The 13094-nt window shown below is 35.7% G+C and overlaps 1 protein-coding gene across 2 annotated transcripts in view; it reads right to left on the minus strand.

Annotated features, from left to right (window-relative positions):
• The window catches only part of SCD1 (stomatal cytokinesis defective / SCD1 protein (SCD1)), a 329677-nt gene that overhangs the window by 180009 nt on the left and 136574 nt on the right, over positions 1-13094 (minus strand). The gene's annotated exons all lie outside the window — the stretch shown is intronic.

The raw sequence follows: 13094 nt of genomic DNA on the forward strand, positions 1-13094 counted from the left end.
GGGTTGCTGAAATAGAAAAACATTTTATTTGTCTTTCTCATCTAGTGGAGGTTTTTTTTAATACTAATTATTTAAAAATTGCTTTAATATATATTTTTTTAACATTAAAGGGAAGATCTACATCAAATCTTTAAAAAAAAACAAATCCCATAGTATTTGGTACGGTTCGAAAATCAAGTATATTAGGCAGACATGGATACAATATTCAATGTGTATCTGAGCAGTATTGGATACGTTTGCAAATTGGATACAGGGATACACGCGCCCAAAGAGGGACATAGGAGTTTCCGGCAACTCTGGAACATAGCAATTGGTATACAAATTATGGCAAAAGCATTCTTCAGGGACTTTTGTTTAGAGTGATAAGGTAACGCATCTCTAAATTTGTCATATATGATTAGAGTTATCCTTTGCAGATTTAGCTTTGAAGTAACTCTATATCGCCTCTCTCTACAAGGGCTTGTCGGGAAACATATATCTCAAGAAGCGATGATAGATACTTTGAATGTTATAACAGCCTAAAGATTTTAGGAATAAATAATCCCCTCTCTCTGTTTGCTTCCATGGCACAAGCTCTGCAAAATCAATAGCACCTTGGAATGAGACAATCTCAACTGATACTAATGACAAACGAACTTATAGAATAGCCCAATTAAGCAAAGAAAATATATATACATATATATCTTGAGGTATGATCCCAATTCACATTTTGTTATTACAAATTCAGTTCTTTTGGGGACAGCATTTCACATAGCACTTCAAGTCAAAATATGATAAATTGACAGGTACCCCTATATCTAGATATTAAACAAATGCCAAACCAAAAGCTTCGACATAATTATTGTAACTTGAAACTTGGATTGCAAACTCATATGAACATAAACAATGAAGCCTAATAAAAACTAATGCTCATATGAAAGCTGACAAAAGTCAGAATAAGAATAATAAATATTAAATAGCATAATGATCAATGTTTTAGGGCATTGATAAATCCCAGCGGATTTAGAAACTTTGTTCATCTTAAAGTATGCTATGTCCCATTTTTATTCCAAATATAATTAAGTGATACTAAGCCTGTTATTTTATTATTTATAACCTTGGATGAGGAAACTACTATTTAAATAGTAATTTAATTTTATTCTGAGTCACTATATGTTATAACATTTTAAAAGGAGGGCAAATTATATGTTGTTTTTAGAAAAGGACCAATTCTGCATCTTTAGGGAAGTGAACCTGTGGATAACCATATATTTAGATCACATTGTAAATCCAGCACTGTGTGATTTAATTTTTCTCAATCGTTTAAACACTCAGGAATGAAACTCCCTCAAACTCCTGCAATCAACCTTACATGTATATGACTAGTTACAAAGCAGGTGTATGAAGTTTCATACTCTAAAACTGATGTGCATATTTTATTACACAATGCAGTTGTTCTTTATCAATTCTCAGCTACAGAAAATTACAAAATATTTTTCTTTAGAATAATCCCCCTACTAACAATTGACAATTAAGTGCAAAATCACATGATCAACATAAACAAAATTCCACACAAGCAAAGTTCAGCAAAATAAATGCCAGGATAGTCATCATTTAGGGCATCCAAAGCTCAAGAATTAGAATACTTAAAAAGCATAAAGAACAGAATAATAATGTCATGTATTGTTTAGGTGGGCAAGCCTTCGCATTTATAAATCTAAACTTAAAATGACATAGCCTACATACCATGAGAAATTACCTAGAGGTATACAACAAAATTGGCTACTTAAGTGGACCTTAAAAGTTAGTTCTTGTTACTTGGAATAATAAACCAAAACACACCATGGACGACCCAATAGAAGGTAACATCTACCCTCCATCTCCCCTACTAATGACAACTTCAGCAAGTGCAACAAGATCTCAAAACTTGAGAATTTTAACCTTAACAACAAGCTGCCAAAGGCTGTTATCTTAATGGCATCTACAATATCAACTTGAAGCATCCTATTGTAATATCCCACCTCTAATATCAAAATTGTTATTAAATTATAATAGTCAATTAACTAAAAATTATGATATCCCTAACTATAATAAGCATTTTAATAATTGATTAAAGCATGTAAAGAAAATGACTAAATAATTATTAAATAACTAACATGTATGAATTAGATATTAATAGCTAATAATGACTAAGCAAATAAATTAAACTAGTAAATACATAAATAAAGTAATATAAAAGAAATTGATTTCGGTCACGATACTCACATCCCTAAGCAATGTGACTTTTCAAGGAAGGAACTCCCACTCTATTTAAGGGGAGGTCGTGCAAATGGAAAAGACATGGAGCGATAAGGAGAAAACAAAAAATCAAGAAGATGATGCATAACTCTGGTACAACCCATTATTACCTTGCATGAAAATACATCCTAATTGGTGAGACCAATATTCGAACATATAAATCGCAAACTCCACACAACGTGCATAAAACCCACACTTTCATATGCCACATTCAAAGTCAAATCATATTTCATGTGGGCCCGCTAGTGGCTTTTTAACACCAAGTTTAATAACACGAAAGGACAACACTTAAAGGCAAATCCCACTATTCATAAAGGGGAGTAATTAATATATAATTTGGGAGTGAGCAAATGTGTTCACACTCTTAAATATATAGTGCATCAACCAATAAAGGTATATGGGAATCTTATAAGCACTTACATTATAACGAGAACCATTGTAGGGTCAATATTAAATATTGAAGAGTATTAAGTATATTCTTATACTTGGACAATGGTAGTTTAAGAATAAGACTTAAACTTTTGAATATCAAAATATAATTATCTTTTTAATATTATCATTCTTCAATTTATGATCAAAACGATAAAATGTTACTAAGGAGGGGTTGGTATAAATCTATGTTACCCCAAGTTTCCGGGACGAGGGGACGGGGACACAGGGAAACGGGTTTCCAGGACGGGTTTTTTTTTTGTAGGAACAGGGGACAGTATATATATATATATATATATATATATATATATATATATATATATATATATATATATATATATATATATATATACATATCTGAATTTTCAAATATATTCATCAATTCTACATTCATCACATCAACATAGTTTAAAATTATCAATTCCATTCATCAATGATCATAAGGCATAGCAATCAGCATCTAATTGAGTCATCATAGAAAATTCTAAATAGTATCATTTTCAATCATCTAAGAAAATTCAAATATATCACTTTCAATCATCATCTAAGTACTCACAATACCATTAGTAAGTCATGAAATGAATCAAATGAGACAATGAAAAACATCAACTTTCAACAAAATGAAAACATTGAAAAGTTAAGACTTAAACAACTAAACTTTTAAAGTATCAAGTTATCAGCCATGTCTATCAATGATCATATTGATTGTCTGTAGGACAAAAACATAAAATAACTATGCAATTTATTTTATCCGTGTCCGTGTTGGGGAAGATGAAAAATGAAAAATATTTCCTCACTAAAGTTTTAAACTTTTAAACATTAACAAACTTAAAAGCTTAGACACATAAAAAACATTAAAAGTTTTTTTTTTTTAATATATTTAAAGTTCGACTCCCAAAATGCGAGGTCCGCAGGTGGCCAATATGATTTATTTAATTTTTGTGGTAAAATTAAAAATCAGAAACTTTTTTAGAAGTCCCGGAAACCTCTAGGAAACGAAAATGCAATCCCTGGGACAGTCAACAAGTTTCGGAAACTTGTTGACCGTTTCTTGTGTTTCAGGGACGCATTTCCGATTTTCCTATCCAGGTGTTGACGGCTTGGAAACGTTTCCTGCGGTCCCCGAAACTGTTCCCGTTTCCGAAACTTGAGGCTTAGAGGTGGAAACACGTCCCCGAGTAACATAGGTATAAATCGAATCTAGTTAGGCAACTTGGATAACATTTGTATCTTTTGATTGCAAATGCAAATAATTAAACATCATTTGATAACCAAAATGAATATTACGAATATTAGAAATGATTTAAAGATAATAATTATGATGGACCCAGAAAGGGAGCATTACACCTATCCAACATGTACCATCAAATACTCTACTGATGAATCTCAATATGCTTGGTCATGTCATTTAAAACCCAATCACCCTTGTCACAAAATAGAATCACTAACTACTTAGAGGTTCGAGTGTATTCAATAAACTACAAACCTAAGTGCCCCATGCACTACTTCAATGTCCCTATATACTCCAACTAGGTAGTGGATAAAACAATAACCTATTGTTTCTTTGGTCTGACCACTAAACTAGATTGAATTCAACGGGAAACACCAAATATGCTAATTTGCCAATCGGTATTCAGTGATAGGTTCGGGTATGAAAATCCGGTTCATGGATTCCTGATTTTTTTCCCAATTATGATTTGTATGGGTTTGTGTCTGTGTGTGTGTGTGTATACATTGTATATAGAAAAAATAAGAGAAATATACATATTTATAACACTTTATCATTACATCGTGTGAATCTATGTTGCTTGATCATTGATCAATGCCAAATGTCAAAGGTAAACATTCTTATTAGAAATTTAAATACTTGATCATTGGTCTATGTACATGATTCAAAATAAAATCATCACATTGAATTACTGAATCACAAAATGGAAATTCAAATAATCTGGATTGTTGGGGCCTTGAGCAGTTGAAAGTGGTAGGCCATCATCATTATTGGAACACAAACCAGTTCCACTAGCACTGGAGGGTGTTGTGGTATCCTCGTCATCATCCAAATCAAGTAAAGTGACTCTAGCAAGATCCTGAACGGTCATATCCAAGTCAAAACTCGAGTACTACATCCCAATGCTTCTCTACTCCCTTGTATTTTGGATCCTTACGTGCTAGGAGGCACAAGTTGTTGTGAACACCCACCAAGTCTTTTTCTTTTTTTGAACCCAATTGGTTGCGCTTCACTAAGTGGATAAAGGAATATGTACTCAAACTCCACTCAACGGCAAAAGAGATTTCAACCTAGATAGAAACCAACAAAAATTAATAACCAACATTGATTAACATAGACATGTCTCTTCATGAGAAATGTCTCTTCTACTCCTATATATATGAATTCAGGACTGCACTTGGAAAACACATATATAACATATATCAGAGCAGGCTGTAAATGTAAGACAAGGAATAAAGAAAAGAACAAAAATTTATTTTCTTAAGCGCTCCTATTAGCTATGTGATTCACCAGCTCAGATATTATAATTTGAAGTTCGATATGGATATGTGGAACTGCCCTGGAAGCTATAAATTAATATTTGTTATTAAGTTCAAAGAATTGCAGACCATGCAATAGTGCGGATATAATTTAATCGTGGATGAGAAATGACAATGTTTCAATCAACTGATGCATAGTATTATTTCATTATTTATCATATTAGCCAAAGTTGTCATTGATGTCACAAAAAGAAAGTTGCAGGGTGATATTAGACACAGTCTAGTTCTGTTTGTTCTCAGACATGATTATAAGATGACAGTGTGTTAATGAGAAATACTTCAACTTGAGAAAGTGTTATAGAGTATCAATGATCACAACTGTATAGAAACCTGTGTTTTTGCTCATACGCCTCTTGTTATTCATGGCTCATTTATCAGATATCAATATTTGTGGCAATAAAGTATATTTCTGCCCACATGAGGAGTTGAACTTGGCACATATATCTTCTAAACATTTTGTTTGAACTTTTATTTATCGGGCTCAAGAGTTGAAGCAGTCATATGCCAAAATCAAGTTTTGTAATGTCAATGTGTCAATCTCCAAAAACAAATACAATGTTGAATATGAAATGCCAGTCAAATGCATAAAATCTGGGCTCTTCTTCTTATAGCCATTGTCACATCAATTAGTTTTCCAAAGTCAGGGTTTCATGTGCAGTATTGGTGGCTTCAGGCCGACACTTGGAGCAACAGGGGTCTTCTAGTGGTATCTTGATGAATGCAGATGGAAACTCTATGAATATCAATTGTCTCGCTGACAAGGATCTGTGAACTCAGAAATAATATCTAGTGTATTGTATTCAAGACAATCCAAATATTTCAGTATGCTCTGCTCCTTATCGATGTCATGTGTTGCAGCTATGATAGAGAGTTAGCTACTTGTGATTGCAATCATTGATCTGGTAACTAATCAATTTTGACAATGTATATCAAGAATATATCTGCCTTGACTGGTTCGATGCTGAGAGCTGAAATGCCAATGGATGTAGCATCAATTGATTTCCAATGGATGTCATTGTTTAATGTCGAAGTGTAGGAAGATGTCTAAAGCCTACAACTGAAAATGCATCTTCCTTAATAGATTGTCATCTAGAGTGATGACTTTTTTCACTGCCAATGGATCCGATCACCATAGTTGTGAACTGCTAGCTTGATGCAAATGTGATCTGGAGGGGCTGTTTCTCACCATATGCAAATTCATTGGTGCCAAGCTTCTATGAGGTAAATTGAGATGATGCTCTCCTTCTTTTTTAGTTACTGCACAGCATATATGGAATGTCAAGAATGAACATTTATAGAATATATTTTTATTTTTTTTTGCTGGAAGATAACTTTCTGAATCTGGAGAATTTTATTGAATAATTTCTGAATGCCCCCTTTACAAGTACTGTGAATTTTGTAGGCTGTATTATATTCTGACTGCAATTTGAGCAGAATAATCCACGTTGGGCACCTTTGGACTATGCGAGTTACAAGACCAAGAACTATCACCCAACTCCCAATCTAAGCCACAATGGCAGATAGATAGCAAGCGCATCTAGAGGATAAATAAGAAGCTGTCTATATACATAACAGATTGTACAATCTCATTTATATCAGATTTCAACAGTTGGGGTCAGCATTGCATAAGGAACATAATAACGAAAATATATTCAATTTGCACAAGGTGTTTTATTTGTAAAGGAGAAAACACTCAGTATATGGTATATTTAAGCAGACCTTAATACATATCTAAAGATTCCTGATATAAAGAATAGTGTTGGAAGAGTCTTACACAGATCTCGTGAGAAAGAGTTAACTAGCAGTCATGGTCTTCTGTGTAGATGAGAAGATATGACTCAGCTACAGGGTCAACTCTATGGGTACCAAAAATAAAAAGGACGGATCAAGAGGCATAAGAGATTGCATTCAAGGAAGGAAGAACATGATAATTCTTGCCTTGAGCTTTTTCTTCAAGAATGTTATTGCACAAAAAAGGAGATTGATATTAGATTCAAAGGGAGTCTGACATTTCATTAGAAGGCAACCTTGAAGAGAGGGAACAAATAGAGGATATGGTTCAGTTAACCTTCGGTGATCTCAATCGTATTGATTCAAAGGGAGTAGACCATGTTGAGATGGATTCTCTGGTGATCAATAAATTGTAACAGTCAAGAGGACTATGATTCATGAATATACTTCATGGCTATTTGGGCCTAACCCCTATGTACATCATAAGGAAGTGACAACTTCCAAATGATTATTATTTGTATTTGCAGAAGTTATTAATCACTTGTACATCATTAGCTGACTGTCGAAACAAGCCTCCATCAAACTCTTGACATATCAAACCATTGAAGAATTTGATATATTAAAATATTACATCGGTTTCTATTATTGTTGAGGATTATAACATGATCACTAAATAGTTACAGATGTTCACTATGTATTACTAAATATTGATTTTATATTCAACATCCTCCCCTAAATATATATTGGTGACTCATCCTTGTATTGGCAATTCCTTGAAAGCAATTGTTTCTGCCAATGGCAATTTGTTAAGTGTACAGTGACAAGAAAATTTGGTGTGTGAATTTGAAGGAAGGTTTTTCTGATGCTTCTATAGCTAGAGATTAAGCAATTAGATTTGAACTTTTTGCTGTTGCGTAAACTCTATGTTGATAAGGATTCAAATTTTTGCATAGCTGTATGAGGTGAATTGTAAATTAACCTGAGATCAAGATGATATATTCATTGGTGGCAGCTCGAGTAGATAATTTGCATGAAGACTTTCCTTTTCTATTTTCCATAATTGATGCAAAATTGTCCAATGATATAACAGTGAGAATTTTACATTGAGGGGGGGAAATAATAACCAATGTTCCATTCCCACTTAGTCATTCAAATGATCTTATGATAGTAGTTCAAGAGTGAGTAAATAGAGGATCTACTTCAATTGACATCAGAGGATCTTGGAAATTTTGTTTCAAAGGGAGTTCAACAAGCAACCTTGGACGTAAAAGTCACAAGTTTGAGATCTTAATAAGGAAGAAGTTCGAGGTGAAATTCCCTGTAATGCATTCTTCTCTATGAGAGATAAGTTTGAGATGAAAGCCTTTGTTCTGCCCTATAGGAGCAGCTATGGTGGATCCACCCTTTGACATGGTTCATGGTGGATATCATGTGAGTTACTATTTTGCATATGTGGATAATGTCATGAAAGGTGACGATCTTTCATTAATGTGTTTGTGAGGTTATTATTGTAAGGTGACGATCTTAACAATTGCTTGACCTATTATCATGATGGGATACATTAAGTTGTAGTCCTGGAATACATCAAAGATCATGATACTTATCATGATGGACTACATTAAGCTGTTGTCCTTGAGATCATGACTGTTATCTGATAGACTACATTCAGTTGCTGTCCCAGAGTGTGTCGGAGATCAAATAACCCATATCCTTCTAGGATATGACATATTCTCTTGGTAGGTATAATGAACATGATGTCATGTGCCCAAATTTTAATGTAGTAATTAAATTTAATTAATTAATTAATTGGTCCCACAATTTAAATAATATAATAAAAGGACCTTTAATTAGTTACCTTGATTAATTAACATGTGGCTAAAGTTAATAATATTTGTATTTGTGGTTCCGATTGATTTAGATTTATCTAGGACCCATTTTTATTTTAATTGTTTCTGTAGGTGTTGCTATCGGCTATCTTTGTAAACCCTCAGGAGTTACTCCGAGGGATATTTAAACATGGCATGTAGGTAGTAGTTGTCATGCGATTTGGATTATTTCTTTGTTTTGCGAATTCCAATTTGAGTTCAGTATTGTTCACCATTTCGAAAGTCAAAGATCTTCTTTACATGGCTTTCTCCGATTTTTGTGGGATTCAAACCTCACTCTATTTCATCGGAATATTACTTTGCTTCAGATCTTTAATTAGTTACTTTGATTAATTAATATGGGGCCCAAGTGAACAATGTTTGTGTTTGTGGTTTTGATTGATTTAGTATATCTCAAACCCATTTTATTTTAATTGTTTACGTAAGTGTTGCCGTCGGCTATCGTTGTAAACCCTCAAGAGTTCCTTTGAAGGTTATTTAAGCATGGCATTCAAGCAGTTGTCATGTGATTTGGATTATAATTTCTTTTACAGTGGATTCCAATTGGGATTCTCTATTGTTTGCCATTTCGAAAGTGAAAGATCTTCCCTACTTAGCTATTTCAATTTTTGTAGGATTCAACCCTCACCCTATTCTGTCTTTGTATTACCTTCTCAAATCTAGCAAATTCGTGCACCATCTTTGTTTGCAAATAGATATATCTATATATCTAGGATTGGATTGCAATGCTTGTACTGGCATTAATTAGGGTTTCTGGCAAATATATTCACATTGTTCTGGCATCTCAGATTGTAGCTCAATCTATGGCAAAGCAACCCTCAATCTTCCTCCTCCCTCCTACCAAGACCCAAATCACCTCGATAACACTCACTCCTGGCAAACTACGACTTCCATAACCCATCCGTACAACTCCCAAACTCCATTGTATAGACTGCAACTCTTAGACCATATGGCCCTGTAACTCTCGGACTGTACGATCAATACAACAATCCAAGACCGTATGGTTCCCTGTACTTCAAACAGATCGTATGGCCTAACACATACAGTACAGCCTATTTACGCATGCCCTACCATACAGTTACCTCCAACTATCTCTGTCGTACAGATATCACTCTCAAGCCGTACGGCCAACTTGCTCTTCCTCATCCTAAAAATTTTGTGCTCTGAGTTTGGGCATTAAACAAGTGACGTCAAGAACGGAACATTATAGTGGTATTAAAGCGATTGCCTTCGAGTCAAGATTCCCTTCAGGAAGTCATTGCCTTCGGGTTGAGATCCCTTCGGGTCGAGATCCCCTTCGGACCAAGATTGCCTTCGGATCAAGATTGCCTCTAGACAAAGATTCTCTTCGGGTCGAGATTGCCTCCAAACAAAAATCTTCCTTGGGCCAATATTTCCTTTGGATCGAGACTGCCTCCAAGCCAAGCTCACCTTCAAAACATTACTATCGTATCAAATCTGGTGATCTTGCTAGCCTCCTAGGATGATTGACAAATTTTGGTATTTGGATCACACTATGGCGTCAAACAATGATGGAGAGTGGTGGTGGAAGGCACTACAAAAGATTGGCAAAGAGCTCAACGAGGGTGTTGATCTTCCATTAGATATATTGCAAGTATGTTTGTGTAAGGTGAAACAATTACCTTCAATATTTATACAGAGAATCCTCTCGCCGATTAAGGATGCCTTAATTCAACCCAGGCTTTTAGGACACCATGATAAGGAAAAAAGGTTGGTAGTTGCAGCATGTCCCACTGAGGTCTTGAGAATTTCAGCTCCTAAAGCATCGTATGATGATGACACCATGATAGAGATGCTGCATTTAATAGTTGACAGCTTTAAGAGTCTTGATGACTTCAGTAGTGACGCTTTTAGTAGGAGATCTACAATATTGGAGAATTGTGCAAATGTCAAAGTAAGTAACCTCCTCTTAGATCTCGAATTGCAAAATTTGGTCCATGATATGTTTCATCACTACTTGGTCACCATCAAGGAGGATCATGATACAAAGATTTCAGCTACTATGGAGAGTCTTATGATTTTGTGCATTGAAGAAATGGATGAAATACCCCAACACATCACATCTATGTTATGGGTTGTTTGTAATCTAGAATATATCCCCTCTATAGTGGCATATAGATTGGTCAATAATGTTTTCAAACATTGTAAAGAAAAACTAATATCTCATCTACACGAGTGGGAGAAAATGGATGACAAAGATAAGGGTGATGCATTACGTGAGGAGAATGAAGGCATGATTACAGCTCTGCTCCAAGAGGATTTGCTAAATCTTTCTACTACACCAAAATGGGGAGAACACCTAAAAATGATGATGTTACTTGCATGGATCTTATGAAGACATAGACGGATCAAGTTGTGCCCATCACCGAAGTTGTGCCTGAGGTTGTGCCCGTCGTCGAGGCACTATCCGTCATGGAGGTTCTATCAGTTATCGAGGTTGTCTACATCATAGAAGTTGCGTCTCTTGTTGAGGCTCAATTTGACATCGAGGTTGTGTTTATCCCTGAGGCTGTGTCAGTCACCAAGGTCATCTTTGTTACCAAGGTTGTGTCTGTCACCAAAGCTATGTCCATCATCATGGTCACGTTCATCACCAAGGTGTATGTTTGTCACTGTGGTTGTATCTGTTACCATAGTTGTGTGTGTCATTGCCACCATCATTGTGTCTATCACCGTAGTTGTCTTTTTTCGTCGTTGCAGCTGTCATCATCATTGTATCTGTGGTTGTCATCGTTGCCATCTCCGTCTTTGTCATTGTGCTCGTTGTCGTCACCGTCGTGTCCGTCATAATGTCTGTCATCGTCATTGTGTCTGTCACCGTCGTTGTGTACGTCACCAACACTAAGTCTAGGTTTGTTGTTGAGATTGTGTCTGTCATCGTAGTTGTGCTCGTTGACGTCGTCGCAGTTATCTTTGTCATCATTGTGTTTGTCATTGTGGTTGCATCCGTCGCAATAGCTACGTCTGTTGTCATTGAGACATCACTCATTGTCGAGGCTCTGTCCATCGTCGAGGCTTCGACCAAGGTTCTATGTGCCACCAAGGTTTTATCTGCAACTAAAATTTTGCTTGTCGCTAAGGTACTCTTCATCGAGGCTTTCTTTGTCAAGGCTCCCATTGCCGAGGTATTCATGATCAAGGTTCCCTTCGTTGAGTTTCTCTCCGTCGAAGTTCCCTTCACTTAGGTATTCTTCGCTAAGCCTCTCGTCGTCACGGCACCATTCGCCTACTCTCCTATCACTGAGGTACTCACGGTCGAGCTCCCCTTCGCCAACATTCTCACCATTGAGGCTCTCTTCGTCAAGGTTTCATCCATCAGGAATGTAATAGTGGTTGTTGTGATTGTGTCAGTGGGTAAGTTTGTGCCAGCATCAATGTCTGTGTGTATGACCATACCCAAAGAGATTTTTGAACATAATCACATTAAAGATTTCCTCTGTTTGCATCATTGGGATCCTATTCATAGGCATGACAATGTTTATATCAGAGGGGCATAGTGGACGCCTAATGACAATGTGGTACAGGGGATGTTTGATGACAATTCAGTCATCTCGCTTGTGTGCTTGGTTTGGGATCCTAGTGCAGACAACAAAACCAATGTTGAAGTGAACCCCCATAATGCTCTCAATGTGTGGGATGACAATAAGGCTAGTAATGTTGTTAATTAGGGCTGCGCCTATAGCAAGATGCAGAATCTAGCCATCCTGTTGAAACATGGAAATTCTCTTGGGTGATGGGTTGTCCTAAAACGAGAGATGAATCTCCAGAAGCTACGTCGATTCCTAAATAGTGATCACCTAAAACCTAAATTATATGCGGCAAAAGGAACAAAAAGTGAATGACAAATAATGAATACTAAACTAAATGAGGTGATACACCGATGATTTTGAATGTAACTTTAACCAAATCAACAACAATTATGCAAGACACAATTGCTTCACAATACTCAGACAAACACGCAACTATAAAAGTGATTCTATGCAAGGACCCAGAATCTTCTGCTTTGAAAGGAAAACCTAGGTCCTACCAATTTTCTGCACAAACAAAGACTTGTAATCACACGTATCAAGATTCAAACCTGCAATAAGGAATATAAATTAAATGAAGGGTGAACACGACATAAAAGTAAAGCATCCACAATATCACATGAGAATCAAAGAGAAGGAACCGCTGAATCTATATAACCAATGCTAAAAATCCTCT

Source organism: Cupressus sempervirens, chromosome 10 (genome assembly GCF_028749045.1).
Source record: "Cupressus sempervirens isolate cs-2001-9-10 chromosome 10, ASM2874904v1, whole genome shotgun sequence".
Taxonomy (NCBI): Eukaryota; Viridiplantae; Streptophyta; class Pinopsida; order Cupressales; family Cupressaceae; genus Cupressus; species Cupressus sempervirens.